Source organism: Belonocnema kinseyi, chromosome 4 (assembly GCF_010883055.1).
Source record: "Belonocnema kinseyi isolate 2016_QV_RU_SX_M_011 chromosome 4, B_treatae_v1, whole genome shotgun sequence".
In the NCBI taxonomy this organism is placed as follows: Eukaryota; Metazoa; Arthropoda; class Insecta; order Hymenoptera; family Cynipidae; genus Belonocnema; species Belonocnema kinseyi.
Genome location: NC_046660.1, coordinates 89,633,115 through 89,656,012, shown reverse-complemented (window position 1 = coordinate 89,656,012; position 22,898 = coordinate 89,633,115). Strand labels below are relative to the sequence as shown.

The following is a 22,898-nucleotide window of genomic DNA, read 5'->3' as shown; positions in this document are numbered from 1 at the left end:
GACCGAAAAGTCCAATCCGTTAAACACTTATTGGCTGGCAACAACCATTCTGCAGAGTTTCTGACCTGGCGAGAGGAATCGCCTTGAAAAAACCGAAGGGTCTTCGGATCTCACTCACTCTGAGCCGAGGGCGCTACCGAACCTCCGGATTTCGCCGTCATAACCAGGGGTCCTTTACTCCACGTGTTCTACCCTCGTGATATACCAACCAATCGAAAGAATCCAGATCTGCGGCCAAAGACTATCGTCGAGGCAACCCAAGCATCTGCCACATTTTTAATCCCTGCGATGTTCGAGTTTCCTGAAAAGAGGGTCCTTCTTATCACATTTGTCTCATTATTCACCAGTTCTATCACTTTCTCATGTCAAATTTCATTCCTGTTTTCTTTCTGGTAAATCTGCACATTTTCCTACTTTTCATTTCTCATTTCACCGTTTTCTTATTTATTCCGATAGTGCCACATTTTTTGTATTCTTACAGTATTGGTAGTTAATATTAGTATTGGTAATATCGATTGATATTTTTGTGTGATTTTGCAATCGAATCTTTAATATTAGGTGTACAGGACTGTCAGTGCAAGATTTTTCTTTAATAATAAGCCCTTTTTATTGGGACCCAAATGAACCAAATAATTGCAAAAATAAGATATCACGTATTTTAAAATATTTTAAAATCATGTTTTGATGTTTTTTTAAATTATTTGTTAATCATGACAATCTTCTTTTGAAATAAACAAACTAGAAGTTTGCACTTTTTCTACATTCTTCAACTTTGCGTCGACTCTTTAAATATGCATGTAGAAAAATAATAATGTGACTTTAAAAAGTGTGAAGTGTAAATATTAACTATTACATTTATATTAGAAAGACATTTTATGATTTACACCTTTCTCATTTATCTGTAAACTGATTATTGTTGTACTATTATTTGAGGTCTTTCTTTTCAGAGAAGATTATTTCGTTAATTTTTAGTACATTTCAATACAAGCTTGTGTTTGAACAAAAAATGTCCACTATATCATTTATATAATTCTTTTTATTCATTCTAAGATTTAAATCCTGCCTATTCCTGCTAAAGCATCGTCATTACACGGCTTCTTTTACTTATTTTCGAGTAGTCCATTTCTGCAATTCAAATTCCATCTGTAAGGTTGGACAAATCAAATTTTAACTCTACTTTCAAAGACCCTTTCATAAATACACAGAAAATGGCCGATCCTCCAAACTACACCAAAATCGATGTGCAATTCAGTTGCAACAAATTTGAGCTACGCAAATTCATCATGAGAATCTAGGGGGAAATCATCATTTAGAGACTGTTTTTTCTCATTTAGAGCAACGTGAAGTGTTGTCTGCAAACTGTCAGTCACCTGTCAAGATGATTTTGTCGGGCGTTATTTGGGTGAAATAAATATTGATAAGCAAGTAAGTTATAATAACAATTACCAAACTTTTAATTTCCTCCCATTTACTAGTGAGTATTAGTGTTTTGAAATAAAATATTACTTGACGTGGTATAATTTCCAAATCGTAGGTTAGTCAAAACCTACATGACATTCAAACCACCAAAACCGGGATGCAAAAACTAAGTCGTGACCGCCTGCATCGAAGTGAAGTTAGCTGGTGGTTGAAGTGAAAATGCCTAATTTTAAATGTAGACGGTCATGCCTTTTTCTATACATTCCGGCTTTAGTGTAAATGTCGACGGCCATGACCAACCTAACATTTGGAAGTTGCATTAGAAAGTTATAATTTTATTGTAAGTGACTATTACGGACTGTTAAATGAAAGAAAGTTGCAAATTAGATAAATATTATTTCAATTAGTTTTCCTATTAACAATTATTTAGTCTAATATCGCAAAACGAATAATTGCTTTGACAGGTGTTCAGGTGGCTGACAGCGCAGTTCAGCACTCCACAACTCTCGGCATGAGCTAAAATTCAGTCTTAAAATGACACATTCGCTTAGATGCCCAGATGTGCAACTACTTTCAGAGGAATAAATTTGAGACTGAAAATTCTCTGAAATGCTCATTGGGAAACCAATGAAATTTGACCTGCAACCATTTTAACACCAGCGTTTTTCTGTATACCCATCTTGTCGAGACTTTTTAACAGAATGAAAATACGTGTGGTTGGTTTCCGAGAGAGTAGGGGGGGGGGGGGGGGGGGGGGGTCGAATTTGGTAGAATTTTCGTTTGTCATCAGAAATACATTAGTATGCAACGTTCCAAGTCAATTGGATGTGTGGAAGTGTGTCCGGATTGTAATACAAGATTTTACCCTACATACATACATACATTTATACATACATATATGCATACATACATGCATGCATGCATGCATAAATTCATAAATACATACATACATTCATAAATACATACAAACATACATAAATGCATACATACATACATGCATGCATACATACATTCATACATACATGGATACATACATACATACATACATGCATACATACATGCATACATACATACATACATACATACATACATACATACATACATACATACATACATACATACATACATACATACATACATACATACATACATACATACATACATACATACATACATACATACATACATACATACATACATGCATACATACATGCATACATACATACATACATACATACATGCATGCATGCATATACATACTAGGCCAGCTTCTTTTTCAACTGCTTATCTGATTAAATGTTCATATCGCGAAAAATTTGCCCATCCATACCAACTTTGTAATTGCAAACTGTTTTTTCGTTTGAACAATATCTTGTGTACGTCCTTTGGATTTTAAAATTCAAACTGTTGATATTTGAAAAATGTTTCCTATTGGTTCAAAAATGGTGGAAAATTTGTTATAAGTACGCTTATTACTAGTGAATGCTAGTATAAAATTATAAGTTCAAAAGAAATTTTTCTGCATGAATGAGATTTTTTTTAAATGTGTAAAAAACATGTCTTTGGGATTTAAAGATACTAATGAGAGCCAACGAATAATTTATTCACAACTTAAAAACAAAAAAGTATTATTTTAAAAGTATTGATTTAAGATGATGGAAATTAGCAAGATTACAACAATTATAATTGAAATACATACATTTTGAAAAAAGTAGAATAAGTCAAAACTGTAATTTCTTCAGCTTAAACCAGAGAAACATCATTCTGCTTTTACAGAAAAACAATTCTTTCGGATTTTTTTAATTTTAAGATATTTAAATTTTGGATTTTTTTTGCGACTTTGAACGTTTTAAACACCACAATTATTTTTACATGAGAGCAAAATATTATAACACGTTTGTTTGGTTCAAGGTGAAGAAACATGAGGTTCGACATATTCAACTTTTTTCCCCCACAAAGTGTGGATGTAACTTAATCCAGAAAAGATTTTGAAACTAATAGAAGACAATTTTGTTTAATTTTTGAAAAATTTGCATTTCAAATCCAAAGAACGAACACCAAATATTGTCCTACCTAAAAAAGGTTGAGAAAGTGAAAAGTTTGTATGGCTGGATATCTGTAAGTTATTACAATTCCATCAGAAAAAAAGTTTGAAAATAAACCCACCAAGTAAATACCCATATTCCGACATATCAAGAAAAATTAAAGCTTGTAAAACCACTATTTTCTACCATTATTTTAACAGAAAATTCTTATAAACAATGATACATTTTTATATAATTTCCAGGATATCAAAATATCTGTAAAGTTAACCATGAAGCAAACTTTAATGAGTGGTAGCAGCGTCTATAGCTTTATGACTTTGTTCATTAAATTTAAGAAAAAAAATCTTCAAAAACATAAACTCAAAACGAAAGAAGTACGTTTGTAAAAATCCATGTCATTGGCTCATTAGAGCCTGTTATGTAACAAAGGAAAAAGTAGGGAGAAAAAGAAAATACTAAAACAAAATGACCACTCACTCTTTTCCTTATTCATTCTTCTTCTTGTTTATACTATTATACTATTGGTTGATACTTTTCTTATTAAAAAGAATTTGAACAAAAAAAAATACAAAACAAAACTAGAAGAATCGGCAGAGATACATAAATGATGTTTCATTTTCTTGCTTATGGAGTTTTTTTAGGACCCTGCAAAAGTAGCTTATAGAGGTTGAATTTAAAAAGTTACTAATAACTCATATCTGTGATTATTTCTGAAGAAAAACTTGCGCGTGCAGTCTCATAGACCTAATATTAACAATTCTACTGAAAATTTCAAGAAACATATTTGTTCTCTATTAAAAATACTTTTAAACTTTATGGTCTTTAAGCAACTCCTAAATATCCAGGAAATATCATTACTTTACATTTTATGATTAAGTATTTGAAAAATTAGTCGTTATAGTCAGTTTTAATGTGAGCTAATAAATATATTGTATTAATATTATTATTAATATATTCAAAGTTTCTATATTATTAGCGACCCAGTAAAATATAAACGCATTTATTTTAGTCAAATTTGTAGTCGCCGACCGATTCCTGTGGAATACTATTAAGGCTGAACTTGGCTCGAGATTAATTAAGGGCCCGGATCAAATATCCAGTTATTATATCCGGCTAATATCCGATTATTATGTTATTCTATACGCGGTGAGTGCTTGCGTTTAAGTGAGCCCCCCCCCTTCCTCCCATTTAAGGGGCAGCTATTGAAAATATGGATAGTTGAATCCGAACGTGCCAATCTTTTGTTCATCTCGTTGGAGAAAAAATCTTCAAGTTTAGCTCACCATTGATGTCGTTATCATGTGCATAATCGTTTATTCAGATTAGGTTGCAATCGTCAAACGAGTGATTAAAATAATTTATAATTGAATATATGAATATGAATATCAAAAATCTCTTTAAAAAAATCACATAATCGTAGAAAGAGGAAACAGGTACCTTGCATTTAGAAATTCTAATCACTTAGTTTATTAAGGGTAGGGTACTTTAAATTCAATATTTAAATTTTGGAAATGCATAACCCTATTTATTTAAAGTGCGCTGTACAAAGTATAAAAAATATCTACTACCTGTTTGATCAATTCTTATATAACAATTACTTTGATTTTTTTAATTGATATGTCTGCTGTAAAACAGAAAGTTTTTTATATCTATTAAATTATCTGATAAATAGTGTGAGTTCTGAATTTCAAACTTGGTTTCAGATTTTTTTAATATTAGAGTTTCTCATTGGTATTCGTTTCCACAAAAAATGATATTTTCAAAAATCCAAGTCTCAAATTTTTCTAAAAATATTTCTTTAGTCATGCAAACAAATCGACAATTTTATTTCAATTAATTTTTCTTTTCAGTAGCTGCTTTAATACTATAAAATGGATTGGGAACTTTATCAATATTTGAGAGAGATAGAAGTTGCAGTATTTACCCTTTCATTTAAACAACTATTTTATAATTCAGGAATTCTTACAAATTCATCATTGATAAAACTAGTAATGATGCTGTTAATATTCTAGTTGAAAGCTGGAAATCATAACAGAATATTTTACACCCCTTTTCAATATTTGTTAGCTAATAATTGGAACTTTTATGCCCGATATCTAAAATATTTTATTATGATCGAATGACCATAATTCATAAATCCGGAATTGACCCGATAAGAAAAGTTTCCCAATCAAATTTTTTGTTTGCTTTTAATATTTGGAAAGTTGTATAAAACATACATTCCACTATAATTAAATCCATCTTTCCAGGAACTATTTTAAATCTCCTGACGCCACTTGCAAGCTTCATAACGTCATATTTATTCGTTTTTTGCAGCGCACTATCGGAAAACTTTCTATTGCACTTCTTTATGTAAAAATTTACAAGAAAGAGTAAAAATAAATCCTGAAGTAAAAATAATCGATTTTTCTTGTCTATCTGTACTGAGAAGAATTGAAGAGAATTTATGATTGTCTACATTTTTGTCATATCTTATATTTGTCACTGCTGATTCTGTATGTAAAATGTTGAATATACAGCATATTGAAATTTCCAAGTTCCGCGTTTCAAAGATGTTTTTTTTTTTTTGCTTAAATCTAGTGTGAACTTCTCCACTTCATCGTACTTTGAATAAGAGGTTTCACGTTTCACGCTTCGTATTCTTATTCTGCGACGACCCTTACATTTGAAATGCGATAGACTGATATAAATACTTATACCTGTTTTATACTTTAAAATACGAAATCGTATTTCTTGAATGTTTGTGTACTTTATATACGATTATATTCTTTTTCCTAAAATATATTCCTGATTTGTCTTACAGTAACTCTTAAACTTCCCGAGTACACGAGATTTATATGAAATTGTATTAAACGTGAACTTTGACATTAAAAGTATTATCTAATTTTCTAAGAAGCAGCATAAAAATGGTCTCTAGATGTTTGCGTCAACCTATCCTCTAACACCTGAAAAATGAAGATTCATTGAGAGTGCTGCCAAAAATATTGCAAAAATAGTGAGTTATTTATGTCAAAATTTGTCAAGCGAGGAACCTCTGAAGATAACAGAGATAGAAGCATAAATTACTCGTCGTAACAGCAAATAGTTTATGACCATAAAACTGTAAATTTCATATTTTTTGTATAGTTTGATTCAGTGTTTATTATGTCGTAACTTTCTTGATATTCTTCTGAGATAGAATTAAGTTTACAAAAAAATTTACATTTCTGCTTTGTAGCCTCCTTTAAATCTATTTTGCAAGAGACCCATTTTCCTCCATAGAGAGTTTTCGTAAGAAATGTTTGGAATATTTCAAAAAGTTCAATTTCGATATTTTCTGTATCTGATGTCATGATAGCATTCAAGCAGCATTTGGAAAGCAATTAAGAACGCTAATTGAGTCCAATTTAATTAAAGACTTATCAGATTTGAATTATTAAGTTCGCAAAGCCATTTAGCATGACAAATTTTTCAGCGATCGAACAGGAAATAGACGGTATCATTAACAAATTAAGAAGTTAAAAGCTCGGGGATCTGCAGTACGCACTGCTCTAGTTTTAAGACATCTATCCCAAGTAACCGTTACGACCTAATCGGATTAACCAACTTCGCAATTGAGAGCAGTACAAAGCACGTAAGAAAATTCTTGAAGCGAATCGCTATTCTATCGCAAGATTCATTACGAGACAACAAAACCGTAATGTTAAGAAAGTTGAGAAGGAAAATGCTATTATCAAAAACTACTTCATTCATATTTATTAAATTAAATTATTTCACATACGATTGCAATATATTTATGTTTGTCAGATGAAATATTGTAGTAAACACTGTACTGAATTCGTACTAAAGCTCTTTGAAATTCTACGATTCACTTATTTCATACCATTAAGGCATGAATAATACGTACTTCATGATGAATATCGAACATCCCTTCTCATACATACACGCATTAAATACAAGCGCCCATCAAGAGAATATAAATTTACCATAAAAGGAATTGAGACTCAAATGCTTTGTAAACTGAGAAAAATGTTTTGTTCTCACTACAATTGTAAATACTGTGATAACATCCATTATTGTAATTTATAACTACATGGAGCAGAGATAGTTTAATAACGAATTAATGAGCAACACGGTTTGTAAACAAACTGATATATCACCCATGTGTAAGCATCAGTTGCCGAAATTCTGGAATTTTCATTTTCCAACCATCGATTTATTTATTGCTTCGATAACGATATCAGTAATAATAAATGCTCGCATTTGTGATTGATTTATATCTTCTAATTTCCATGGTACCGAGAATTTACCGGATCGTGTTCAGAGTTGTTTCCATAATATCTTATTTTTACTATCTTGTCTTGTCATATTTCCTTGAAGAAAATTTTTTAATCAACGACTGGAATTAAGGTTGATACATGTAAACTTCTGTTCCGAGTTCTCGGGAATTTAATTGAAGTCCAGATTTTGATTAAATAACAGGAATGAAATTCTAACACCGTTTTTATCAGACTGAGAAATTGAAAACCTAATTCTAATACTATGATTATCCAAAACATTAATAGAAAATAGACGGGCATGTATATTAGGGTGGTCCAAAAATGCATTGCAAACATTTTCTTGATGCTAAATGCAAACGACCCCTCCAAATCGTTTCGAAATCTAAAAAAAGTAAACCCGTATTTTTTTTACATTGTCATAATTTATGATTGAGAAAGTATTAGAAATGTCGGAAATTTGACATCACACTTTTTCAACGGATCTCCACGTTTCGAGACCCCCTGAATCCGAAAATCAGGTTTTCACGATGGCGTCTGTCTGTCGTCTGTCTGCCCGTCCGGACGTCCGTAAACACTATAACTCTCGAAAAAATGAACGAATCAAATCCATCTTTGGCACACTTTTTCTAGGTCCTAAAAGAAAAGACGAGTTTGTGAACCAGCCATTTTTGATAAAAATTCAAAAAGTGAGCGCATTTTGAAAATTTTTGAGTTAAATTTTGTCTGAATTTGAAAATTCTATGTACGGATATTTATAGTTTTAAAAAGAAAAAACATTTTATCCTTATCACTTTTTTCGATAAAAAGAAAATTCTTAGAGTTATAGCATTTTCAAGATTTTTTTAATCAACGGAAAATCAAAATTTGAAGCCGAAAAACGCACGATATGAAAAAAAGTCAAGAGAAGAAAAACGTTTTTTTTTTTGAAAGCCCTACAAGATTATCATAACCAATTTTTGGATTTTTAAAAAAAATCAAAAATTCAAATTTTGAATGCACAAAAAATAATGGAAAATAAACAATTCCATTTTGTGGGCAAACTATGTAGGATGCGAAAAAAGATGTATTAACAAAAATGGGTATCCAAAAAAGATCTACAATTTCGTTAAGAATCACTTCTTGATAGGACGCGTACTTTTTGGTTCATTGGTGAAAAATAACGTTGAAAAAAAATAAAATAAAAAAATATATGTGGGGAAACGACGAAAGTTACGAGAAAAAATCCAACAAAACCTGTTTATAAATGTCTGTCGGAAATCGAACGCGCAGCGCGAGTGTCACGATGAGAATGTGTACCTCAAAGCCTACAGAGCTTTGAGAAACTTAATCTTTGACTATACTTAATTAAGTAGACAATTCAGAATATGAAGACGCATATAAATATTGCTATCTAAAAGAGATCTTTTTGACAACGTTTTTTTCAATCATTCCAAATGCAAAGAATAAATATCCGAACGCGAAGCGCGAGATTCATCCGTCGCGCACCCTAGGCGCGCTCAAACTTGCGAGCGAAGCGAGCCGCGCGCGATGAGAATGTGCCCGCGAAGCGGGTAGATTTTTATTTTGGTTTTTATTGTTACCTGTTGGGATTTCAAATTTGAATGGGAAAATGCATGGGAAAAAGTCACTTTTTGGTATTTTTCGAACAATTGTTCAGGGTTAGGGAAAAGTTAACATTAAATTTATTAGATTTGTAGGGAACTTTCCAACGAAGAATTTGACTTATTATAAATATGAGTTTGACACCCCTAACCCAACCCACGGTGCCCTGAAAACTACATTTAAATAAAAAAATATACATTCTTCAGGAAATTGACTCTTTTAAGCACTTTGTTCTCCTTTTTTCGAAAATCATTACTATAGGTCTACTGGAATGTTTACAAATCTTTTTAAGTTTATTTATATTTATTTAAATAAATTCTAGTTATTTAAATAATCTGTTTTTCTCATTAATTTGTCTAAAATCTATTTTTTGAGATCGGAATGGCAGTTTATTATCTCAAAAAGACTTCATTTATTTCAAAATTTCTTCCTATTGTTTAAACAATTGATCATTATTATCAATTTTCAACTTTTTTTATAATTATGATAGAAACGTCAGCTTTTCTTTTAATAAACATATAGATTTTAATTTCAAGGTATTTTGTCTACATTATCTAATAAATCCTCAATTGTTTAAAGAAATTTTTTTGTTCAATTCGCCTAAATTCTGTTTTTTAATATCGGACTAACCAACTGTTATTTTAAAGTGAAATTATTCATATTTTCAACTGATTTACATTGTTTAAATAATAAAATTATTGTTTCTTTTTAAAATTTCATTGATAATTCAATAATTCAATAATTCAAGTATACGTAACAATGTTGGAGAAGTTTCTCTATATAAATATTCGAGATCAGATATTATAATACTGTTAGTAGAAGTCGCCAGTGACCATTAGTACATTAGTAGTCAATGGGACTTTAAGCACTCAATTAAAAAACGGTTAGTAGAGAAGAGGAATATCAAAATTTTGTTTGAGAAAATTCTTTCAAAATTGATTGATAAACAAATCACATCATGACTCTGTTACGAAAAAAGATGAATTTTCCAAATTGATTTGATGAAATGTTGAAAATAAATAATAATTGTATTATTTAAACAATGGAAATTATTTTAAAATAAAAATAACAGTTGGCTAGTCACTTAAAAATAACAGTTGGCCAGTCCGATCTAGAAAAACAAAGAGAATTTTAGGCAAATTGAACAAAAAAAAATTGTTTAAACAATTGAGGATTCATTCGATAATGTAGACAAGATACCTTGAAATTAAAATCTATAGGTTTATTACAAGAAAAGCTGACTTTCTGCCATAATTTTAAAAAAGTTGAAAATTGATAATAATAATAATTAATTGTTTAAACAATAGGAAGAAATTTTGAAATAGATAAAGTCTTTTTGAGATAATTAACTGCCATTCCGATCTCAAAAAACAGATTTTAGACAAATTTTTGAGAAAAACAGTTTATTTAAACAAATAGAATTTATTTAAATAAACGGAAATTAACTGAAGAACATTTGTAAACATTCCAATAGACCTATAATAATGATTTCCGAAAAAAGGAGAACAAACTGCTTAAAAGAGTCAATTTCCTGAAGACTGTACATTTTTTATTTAAAGGTAGTTTTCAGGGCACCGTGGGGGTGGATTAGGGGCGTTAAACCCATATTTATTATAAGTCAAATTCTTCGTTGGAAAGTTCCCTACAAGTCTTATAACTTTAATGTCAATTTTTCCCTAACCCTGAACAATTATTCAAAAAATAACAAAAAGTGACTTTTTTCCATGCAAATTTGAAGCCTCAACAGGCACCATTAAAAATCAAAATTAAAAAAAAATACAGGTTCACTTTTTTTGGATTTCAATACGATTTTGGGGGATCGTTTTCATTTATTTCAAAGTAGCCATTTTTGACCACTCTAATGTACATCGCTACATTGCCTAAAATCATTAGGTATTCCCGTAGCATTAATTATTTGGATGGAATGACATTTTAAGGCTAGAATAGTGGATGTAAAGTTAGTATTTCTTAACGATAATATCATACGTGTCTTTTTGAGGCAAAAATGGTTCAGGTTATAGAACTAACTGTTTTTGATGATTTTCCAAAGAAAGGAGAAACTTGTTAATCGGCAATTGGTACTTGCTCATTAATTGCTGATTTTACCAATTCTTCAAATTCTAAAGGATGTTTGAAATCCCATTGAAAGACATAGTTAGCTGGTTTAACTATATTATCAGTAAAATATGATGCTGATCATTTTATTAGTTGATTCAATCATTCTAATTGATTATCCATTATTGAGAATGGTTGTAACAGCTAATAAGACTTGACAAAGCAAACATTTTGTTGTTGGTAAAAGGTATAATTTTATATCGTAAAAGTAAATATTTGATCTTGTAAGCTGATATTTTGCACAAATTTTTCATCAAGAGTAAGAAGCGAGAGTTGATTTTTTCAAGGACTGGCAGGTTGTCAAGAGTTGACAGTGTGTTTCGCAAGAGCAACAGCTTGTAGTCAAGTGGTATCTCCCACCAGGTGAATTTACCTGTCGGTTAAGTCCACCATAACCACCAGTTGAAAATGGTTGTTAGGGAAACTTGTAGCACCCAACAGATATGTACCTTGCAGATATATACCTAGAGATACATACCGAGATATGTACCCAAGAGATACTCTCTTAACTTGCCGGCAAATTGTCAACCTTATTACTAACACTCAAGATACTACCGAAATCTTTTAAATTGTTAATAGAACTTGAAACAAAATATTTTGGATCTAGTCACTAATCCAATTACGAAGGATTGATCCGTCCAGTGAACCGTATAACCGTACAGTTTAATTTACCGGCTTAATTAGATTATGTTGTTACTATCTACGTATATGATGACTAGGATTAGCTCCGCATCCGCAAATGACTATCCTACCTGGATGGCTATTCTCCACTAATTCTCGTCGAATAGACCAGCAGATAGAAAGCAAACGCACTTTCTATACTTGTTGAATTTCCTTATCAAAGAAGGATCCAATTATTTTTGATTTGAATATTCGGAAGTTTTGGATGGGTTGGCATTTCCGCACTGGCCAACGTTGTTCCGCGCATTACAACAGATCAATGCAAGAATAGTATCGTCAATGATCTCGACGAATCTTTTGCGAGCCCTATGAAAGACAATCAACAAACCCTATCAACTTGCACTTTAGGGTCACAATGGTCCGAAGACCTTGAACCCTTCTGCATACTCCTCTGGGGAAAATAAGAACTCCGTCCTTTATTTTGAGGTTTGCCGCCAACTCTTGACCATCGTTCGAGTGCTGTTGGACCTTAAATCCGTTGATGTTGATCTCGATCTTCCTTATCGGCGATCTTGATCTTAAGTTGTATCCTGGTGAGCAAAATGTTTTAACTCTGCCGGTCACATCCTAAATTGGAATCCAGTATCTCTAACGTGTTACGTCTTAAAATCCCACATCTCTGGAGTTAATTGCGAAACTTTTCACGTCCGAATGGCGCTATATAGGCAAACAACATTTCCGGGCGTCCCGGTTCGCAATACGCCGAAAAGAGGTTACTACCACCGCGCACCGATAGACAGGAACAGATAACAGGGAAAAGAGAGGAAGAGAGAAACAGCAGCGCTCGCTGCTCTTCGTGCGATGGTTTGCAACGGAACTGAATTCGAGCTGCTGGTGATTTCGAGCTGATAGGAACGCGCGACTCGCAGCAGCACCTGCGATATAGAGCTCCACTCGGGGGTTCCTCCTACCATCCCCCCACGATTTCATGAGAAGCTGCGAACTGGACCACCACGCAACCCCCACCAGAGTTTTCATCCGAAGCCCACCCCACAGATCAATATTGTGCCCACGGTGTACGGGAGTTTACCTCCGACCTCGTGCTAAGACCGTTGAGATCCACCATACCGAACCAGCTTCTGGTTCAGATTCAGATTCTGTTTGTGGCAAGACTCGACGGCCATGAGCCCGATCCTACCGAAGGAGATTAGCCTTGCAGGATTGCATATTCTCATCCCGCCAGAAACTCGCTGATGACTTTCGACGATCGATCCCCCGACGATAATCGACACGATGTAACCAACCCATGCTATGGGTTGCTTCGGGTTTCGGATTTCAGTTTCAAAGCTACGAGGGCTGAGAATATACAAGCTGCCTACCGTCACTGACCCATATTCGAGGAGGAAAACAAGCTTCTGATAAGCCTGCTAACAATTAGAGGAACAATGCCTCACTTCCGAGAAGTGTACTCTGGTTTTAATGTATAAATTGGACCTGTGCGGTTGTCTTCCCCCGATAAAGAAGAGAAAGTCTAATATAAATTGTAAAAGTGGAGAAAAAAAAGAGAAAATAATAAGTATAATGGGCCAACACTATAGACTAGAGAGGACTTACAAAGTTTGCTTGAAATATAATGATTTTAATTGGAACTGTAGTTAGCTTAAGTTCACCTTCTTCGATATTACGGTGGATTGTGGAATTAGGGAAATCCAGACACTCTCAAATGCTATTAAAATCTTATTATATGAGATTTTAATGAGCTCTAAGAGTTTTTAAATTGAACCCCACTCTCAAAATGTATGCAATTGTTGGGCAGCAGATAAGATGTCTAGCTAGAAATCCAAAGTTTCAAATAATTTCGAATCGATGAATATATATCTCCGTATCCGCATTACAATGTTCTATTTTTAAAAATGCACATTGAAATCTTCTAGCTCAGATTGTGTGAGATTGAGAGCGCTAGTTCTAATTTAAACTTTGTTAAATTGATATGGGATGCCGAGTTTGCTGCCTGAGGTAGATCCTTTCAATATGCATTATCCGAAATAAAACCTTTCAACATGCATCTTCCGGGATAGAACCTTGTCATTTGGTTACGTCAATATGAAGAATTTTTATGTTTTTAATACGGGCATCTTCATATAAAGTGTTCGTTTTCTGTAACAGAGCATTTATAGGTATTTCTAAGTAAAACACTACAGGTTATACTGTATACAAATTTACAGTGAAACTCCTGGAAATCGGTTTCTGTGGGAAACTTTCAAGGGTTTTCGAGCAAAATATTTCTCTAAAAAAAAAACTCCAACATGAACAACATGCTGCCTTTAGAAAGGTGTTACGTTTTATATACGTCAATTTTCAAAGAATCTGTACTAATATAGGAGATGGTAACAATCAATCAGTTGAGATCTCTTTCATCGAAGGTGAAAATGGAAAATCAACACTATCGATCTAAGTTAACTCTTTATATAATAGACATTTTTAACTTCTTTTCAGTCTAGATGGATTTATGTATCAATTTTTAAAATTAAAATATTTTTCTGAAGAAAGATCTTCTTTCGCTCCGCTGAAAAAATGTTCCTCTATCGATCTTTCTACGAGACCGGCAGTCGGAAGATCTGGTTTCGATTCGTAGTAGAGCGAAAGATCTTTTTCAGGCAAATATTTTAGTTTTTTATGGGATCCCTTCATAGATCCTTCTCTATTCTCAATTTCATCTATGAAGGAAGCCGTATATGTTCCTGCAAAGTTGCCCTCATTGTTCCAGATTTGCGGAATCCTGTAAAAAATTCTTCGCCCATGTCGAACACAGGAACCGGTTCAGGAACATATAGGAATCCTTTAAAGGAATTTGCAGCTTAAATAACAGCAATCCGAGGTTCTTAATGTCTTTTTTTCTTATTTTTAATAAACCCTCCCGCGTTTAATAAGAAAGAAAAAAAAACTTTTAAAAATTGTCTGAAATTAGGCAAATTTATATAGAAGCCATCCTTAAAATTACCTAATGCAATTTTCCGAAAATTCTACCAACCCTCCCCCCTAAATGTTTTGCGTAATTTATGCATGACTCCGAGTACCAAAAATATAGTTATGAATTTAGAATAATTATAAATATCTGATGCCTTAAAATATTTCTTATTCTTTCACATAATTTTCTTTAAATCAGAAGGGGGGAAAAATATATTATGGGTCGTGATTATCTGGAACACTATAGAGAAGCCTTGACTAAAATGATTTTTTTCATTAGAGCTCTCATTATTTCAGATTTATTATCCTGGCTATTATGTTCAATACGAGGAATCTACTTTTTAATTTTTAAGGCTCCATTGCAATGATTACGCAATATTTCTTAAATTTCATTAGTTTTTTATATAAAAAAACTCAGAAAATTGAAAAAACAAATTTTTCACTTTGCAAAGCCCCTGAGATTGAATAATAAAAATAGTACCTTCCAATAGCAAAAGACCAATAATAAAATTTGTTTCATTCAATAAAAAAAAAACGTTGATAATGCCAATTCATCACAAATATGCATTATCAACAAAATAAACACATTTTCAAACAAGCAGATGAATTTTCAACTAAGAATATTAATTTTCTGCCAAAAAAGTTAAACTTTCTAAATGAAAGTTCATTTTAACCAAATAGTTGAATTTTCGACCCAGATGATTAATTTCTATAAAAAAGAAGAATTTTCTACAAAATGGTTGAATTTTTAGACCCATAAGACGAATTTTCAACGTAATACACCAAACTCTCGCTCTTAGTCAACCAGTTCTCGGCCTTACTAGAACTGCTGGCTCTCAGTTTTTCAGGAGAGCAGGTCGAGAGCGGTTACGACAGTCGACTTGGAAGAGCCGCACTGCGAGCGTACTGAGTTCAGTATATTGCGCAATAGCATGCATTCCAATTGGAAACGGTTCAGGCGGCCCTGATTGTTTAAGTTTCGATCCCCCGAATTCAGTCCAAGGCTATTTGAAGGCAACCACCGAGACGGGACTGAAAGCGAGAGTTTGGTGTACTGGAATCCTCAACTGAATAGTTCAATTTTAAAGCAAGATGATTAACTTTCTACCAAACAAGATGAATTTTTAACAAATTACATGCATTTTTAACTAAAAAATGTCAACAAATAGTTACATTTTTAATCAATGAAATGAACTTTCAAATTTTTAACTAAAATGGTGAATGATCAACTAAAAAAAATAATAATAATTTTTAATAAATTAGTTCAAATTCAGTTCTATTAATTCAGTTTAAATTTAAGTAGAAACCTCAGAAAAGTAGGATAGTCTGTGAACCCTACAATAAATAAATAGAAATTTTCCAAATTTATAGACTAAGTATATACAGTAATTTAAATAAACATTGAAGTTCATTTTTACAAAGTGTTTAGGATTATCCAAAATATTTGTGGTCCGTAATTTATGCATAACCTTATTGAAGGATTTTTTAGATTTATTCTAAGTTCAATTTTCAGTTATTCCGATCTATTTTAACTTCTGCAAGTTCATGCAAATTTTAAGCAAAATTCATATGATCACATTAAAACTTAGGAAGTTTGTATTTTGAATTTAAAAAACTCTTTCTATCACTTAGAAATTCTGTAGTCGGCAAGGGAGTTATTAAGGCTTGAACGCCTTCAAATTAAAAGCATTCGAGTTTGAAGACTTTGAATATTGAAAGCCAAAGCTGAAACGCTTTTAAGTTAAAAGATTGTAATCTCGAAGCTTCATTTAAATTCCGATTCTCGTAAAAAAAGTTTTACTAGTCAAGGTACATCAGCTTCATTAAATTACACACATTTCGAAAGAAGTAAATTTAGAGTAAAATATTAGCATACAGAGAAAATATAATCCCATTTTTCATCTCGTTGAAGCAACCCATTAATAGAAATAATTTCGAAATATTTTCAAAAAATGGACAGTTCTTTCAGAACATCATGATATTTCATATTTCCTGCTTTTCTGGGTCCTCAATGAGCTAATTTATTTAAGTTGTTATTCGACTTCTAATTTCAAAGTCCTAATTATACATATAATACATATTATAGTCATTTATACATCATAGAACCCAAATTTCAATGAAACGCAGATTTCGGTCGCTACTACGAATTATTCACGTACGAATGTTCCTGTAATGTTAAAACAAACGCCTACAAATGGAAATTCGATTCAGTTGAATCAGCTCAATATTCACTTCCACCTGCTTCAATTGTTCAACTCGTATCGGTTCTAGTTACCTTTCAAAACAAACCGTATACTGAGATAGAATTAGATATTATGTAGTTCTGAAAATTTTCATATAAAAATCTGATTCATATTTGATCCATGTTAACTCATGAAAAGCTTTAGAAATGTTTTACGTGAAACTTCAACATACATTTTCTGATCTTCTGGAAAGATGACACAAGTCACAGTTTTAAGATTAATTATTCTGTATAGAACACGCAATGCATAAGCAAAAATATACAGAACTGTATGATATTATCCTTTTAGAAGAAGGAAAATATTTTTCAGGCATTTTTTCAAGCAGGATAGAGTTTGCGGTTTCTATATTTGCGGTTACGTCTTCTTTTGTTTATCTTTATGTTTTACATAATAAGAATCTTATTTTTCTATACCAGTACAAAATCAGAATTCCATTCTTTTGAATTGGATGCATTCAGTCCCCTGCAACGACTGTATGTTAGCGTTAGCTCATCAGTGGGCTAAGTGAAGCGTGCGTCGCAGATGGCGCTAGGAGTCTTTCCAACCTGTTTTTACATGGCAGGGCAGGAATAGGCAAAATTAGTTAGAAATTATTTTAATTTATATTATTCGTAATGACAATCGGTTTTATGCATAGCATAATCAAAGCTCCATATCTTGTTAAATATGAGAGTAATAGTAAGTGAAAAAAATCGTTAAAATATTCTTTTCTAGCTGCGGGGACTTGTGATAGGTTTTAATCGTAACTTGGAGTAACTAAATTTAAAGTATTTTTCAACTCAAGAAACAAAACTAAACTTATAATTATAATAAATTTTATTACTGAATTCCAAATTCGCCTATCAAATTTATATAAAGTAGTTTTGTAAAAAATAAGTTTGAAAAAAGCATGGTGAAAGAACAAATTTATTTTATCAAAAATAATAAGAATTAACAATCTCAGATGTTGGTATAAATTGGTGATTCATTAGCAACAGTAGCCCTAATACAATTACAGATGATTTATTGGAATAAACGAATTAATCAATTGATTGAAGGATTAATTAACTTAAAAACTCAAATTTAAATAAATAAATTGAGAAGGTATAGTTTTTATTTGTCTTTTTTTATCTTTTTATGAAAGAATTAAAAAAATAAAGATATCGTTTCACTTTAAGATAACATGTTCCATATTTCTCATAAAAATACATACAGTTTTTATTAAATTTTTTATATTTACATGAAAAAATTTTTTTAAATAAAAGTATTGTTTCAATTTAATATGAAATGTTCAATATTGTTTATTAAAATATAGTGTTTGATTGGTTTTTCATATTTCTACGGAAGAGTTTTATAAAATACAGCGTTTCTATAATTTTTTTTATTTCTACGCCAGATATTTTATAATGAAGATATCGTTTGAGTTTAAGATGAAATTTTCCATATTTATTATTCAGGCTAGCCGCTGGCCCGGGAAATGACAGTGAATTTATTTTTTGACCGGGAATTTTACAAATTTTTAAAGAAAAAAAAAGTTCTCTCCAAGTTGGATTTCAACAGTTTTTTAAATCACCAATTGAATTTTGATCCTTTTCAATTGTGACATCATTCAGTTTATAATGCGTAATCCGAAAATCTTCTACTTTAAAAATGTTCTATTTTAAGTTTTAAATTGTAATTTAAAGAATTTTAATATGCAGTCTTGAATACTTGCATATTTAATTAAATAATTTTTTTAATAAATCTGTGCTTTAAGTATTAAAAGGAAACAAAATTTATACTTAAAAAAAAACGATTCGCACTCCGTTCAAAATTTAGGAATTTCCAGATTTTAATGTTAAAAATTAAACGTTTTCAATTAGAAAGTCTTAGTCATTTAAAAAATGTAAGCTTCTCATTTAAAATTTATAAATTATTTTCAATTCATAAATAACTTCACATTAATGCATTTTTTATCAAATATTGTTTCAGTCTAGAATATTCAATTTTAATCTATTCAAATTAAAATTTATTTGATTTATTTTTTTTATTTGAGAAAAAGAATAACTATTGAACAGTTATAAATATTTCACCAAATATTTAAAAGTAAAAAATTTGAAACTCAATTGTTTTACATAGAAAGCTTTAAAAATTGTATTTGTTCTATTTAAAAAATGTTCTATTTTTAAGTCATTTTGTTAAATTTTGACATATATATGATAATTGAAAACTTATTATTTGTAGACAAAATTTAAGTAATTTTAAGAGGTATTTAGAAGTTTTGAAAAGTTTCAAAATTAATTTTGAACTTGAAATTATTAAATTTAAAACAAAATGTAGATTTTTGCCTATTAAAAAAAAATTAGAATGTTTTTAAGAATTGTCAAAGGATTTAAAAGAATAAAAACATTTTCTTAAGATTCTTAGAAAAATTGAAAATAATTTTTCATTTTAGAAATTTTTTTAAAGAGAATATTCAAAAAGATTTAATAAGATCTATAAAATTGTTAAGAAAAAATCTGGAAGATTTTAAGAAATTTTTTTTTAATTTACAGGATTTTTTTTTAATTGTAGGAAAAATTCGATTCATTTCAAAAATGAAAATAATTTAACTTATAATTTAAGAAGTATTATTTTTTTAAAAATTTAATTCTTAAATTTGTAACGTTTCTACCTTAAAATTTTTTTAAATAATATAATATAAAAAATGTAAAATTAATTGATTCTTTAATTTAGAGCATTGAAAATGATAACGTGAATTAAATTTTTGTCTGAATCTTTGAATTCATTAATTTCGAAAAGTTAAAAATGTTAAATTTGGTAGTTTATCTGCATTTTATTAAAAAAATTTAAATTGAAAATTGTTAGTAGCTTCAATTTTTTACATGTAAATTTTATTGGCCGTGAAAAATGTTTCAGAACCGAGAAAAAACCGAGAAAGTATCAGGAGTTTTTTTCTTGGATTAAAACGGTCACCCTGTTATTAAAATACTTAGTCTTTATTTAATTTTTAATATTTCTACAAAATAATTTTAAGATATAAAAATATAGTTTCAGTTTAAGGTAAAATCTTCTATAATTGTTATTAAAAGATATAGTTTTTATTAATTTTTTCTTTGCGATTCAACGAAAGAATAGTTAAAAATCAAAATATCGTTTTAGATAAAAATGAAATGTTTCATATTTTTCATTTAAATGTGCACACTGTACTTATTGTATTTTTAATATTTCTGCATAATTTTTTTGTTTGAAATGAATATAATTATATGTAAAGATATTATTTTATATCCGACAAACAATTCAAACAAAAATATTAAAACATTAATTGTCAATTATTATATAAGCAACACTAATATTGAGGCTATTAAATTAAACAATCAATTATTGCAACTTCTAGAACAGTAACTCCATCCTCTGAAATCGTGTTTCGCTCCCACAAAATATCTTGTGTAAAAAAAATGTCTCGCGCATGCCGCCTTCGGGTTTTATAACAAAATTTTCTCTTAATATGGCTTTTTGTCAGGCTCTAACATTTTCTTTACCTTCTGGCACATAAAAAAAAATTAAATTTTTTGGAGGAGCTGTCATAATCTGATATTCACATGCAGGAGTAACACACCGCATTCCAACCAATTTTTGTTATTTTAGTGCAAGCTTTAAAGTAGTGAAACCTAAAAAATTGTCGCACTTTTATTTGTCATACATAAAACTGAATGCCATTGCGAAAAATATTAATCAAATTAATTTTTCACTAATCTTTCCTATGCTTGCCATTTAAATATAGGCTGGAAAGACTCCCAGCGCCATCTGGCCTCCACGCTTTACTTGATCGTACTAGTGAACTAACTTCGAAGCAGGGGGCTGAATACATTGCAGGATTTCTAGCGAAATTTTGTTTTCAAAATCCCGGATTTCCCAGATTGAAATTAACGTTTTTCCGGGTTTTGATTCTTGTGATATACTTGCAGAAATTTCGCAACTAATTTTTAGTTTAAAATGTATTCACAAATACATATCAGAAAAATAAGATATTCATTACTTTTAAACTAAAATTTAAAAATGTCCTTTCATATGAAAGGCCAAAAATTTCGGTGGGGGAGGGGAGTTAACCCCCTAAACACCTCCCCTGGATCTGCCACTGCATGCAGAACATAAAAATGGTGCTGATTTTTCTTTGAATTCTGCCAGGATCTCAATTTACAAAAAATATCTTTTAAACATTGAAACCTTTCTTATACTGAAACAATAGATTTATTAATGATTTTACAATATGAAATTATTACGGTTAATTTTTTCTATGTTCAGATCTTCGCAGAATTAAAGGAAAAATCAGATATGGCGGACCATTTTTTCAAAATTTGATCGTATTCGCTTGAAACTTGTTACTCGGGTGTTTTAAGGATCGCATGCGATTAATTTAAGATAGGGCTCATTTCAAAGGGATTATTTCAGCCTTTAATTTTTGATATAAGCGAAGTTTGTAGCACGTCGCGACGTGTTTCAGCTTTACAATTATTCAAAAATGGCTAAAAACCCCGTTTTTAGGTGTTTCAACCCCTATTTTCTCAAAAACGTGACGTGTTGGGAAGTTATTGAACCCAGATTCGTGTTCAGCACAAAAAATCCATTCGGAAACACTAGGTACCATCTTATTCGCATAAAAAAATTGAAATTTGTATGGCAGTGTTATATTCGATTGAGTATAAGCTAAGATTTTTTTCCACTTTTTTCTGAATATTTCTGAAAGAATAGTCAAAAATATTTCAACCTAGAACCATATCTTAGATGTAGAAACGTTATATATTTCACCCTATTTTGAGCAAAAAAAGAAATTAATTTATTATCAAAATTAAATAATTAGACACTTATTTAGAAAAACTTCCGTAATATTTGCGATCTTTCCCGGGTTCATGTTGATTTAGTTGAAAAGGAACATATTGTTGAAAATTAAATTACTTTGTTTGAAATTTATTTATTTTGTTAAAAATTCATCTATTTTATTAAAATTTGGTCTTTTTGGTCGAATTCAACTGTTTTTTATTTGAAATTAACAACTTTTCAGTGAAAAATTAATCTTTTGGTGTAAAAATCAAACTACTTGATTAAAAATTTATATATTTTGTTGAGAATTTTTCTTTTTTAGGAAAAAGTCAATCTTCTTCTGTTTAAAAATTCATATTTTTATGTGAAATTTATCTATTTGATTAAAAGCTCATCTACCTTATTTAATAATCTTGTTTTTAGTTGAATTCATCTATTTTTATGTAAAATTAACACCTTTTTCGTTCAAAATCAACCTTTTCAGTCTAAAAAATCAACTATTAGGTAAAAAATTTAGCTGTTTTGTAGAAAATTAATTTTTTACGGAAAATAATTTTTTTTTAATGTAAAAAATTCAAAATGGAAATTGGAGAATGTGAAGAAAAAGCGTTCCCCCAAAAAACACGTTCGCACTACATGCCGTTTCATTCTTATCACTCTGTTCTTGGCCATTTCAAGTCTTTCACCTTCCCGCTTTTTTGAAATTTATTACAGGGTATATTTTAAGGGGTAGTACCAACCAAAACGGGTAGTTCCAAATTTGAAAATGGGTAGTGAGTATGAAATTTTGATTTTCAGTTCATTTACAAAGTTTCGTATAAAATTATGGTTTTGAGAGTCAGAAGTAA

At 30.6% G+C, this 22,898-nt stretch overlaps 1 protein-coding gene across 1 annotated transcript in view; it reads left to right on the top strand.

Annotated features, from left to right (window-relative positions):
- Positions 1-22,898, top strand: part of LOC117170664 — a 245,866-nt gene that overhangs the window by 138,256 nt on the left and 84,712 nt on the right. The gene's annotated exons all lie outside the window — the stretch shown is intronic.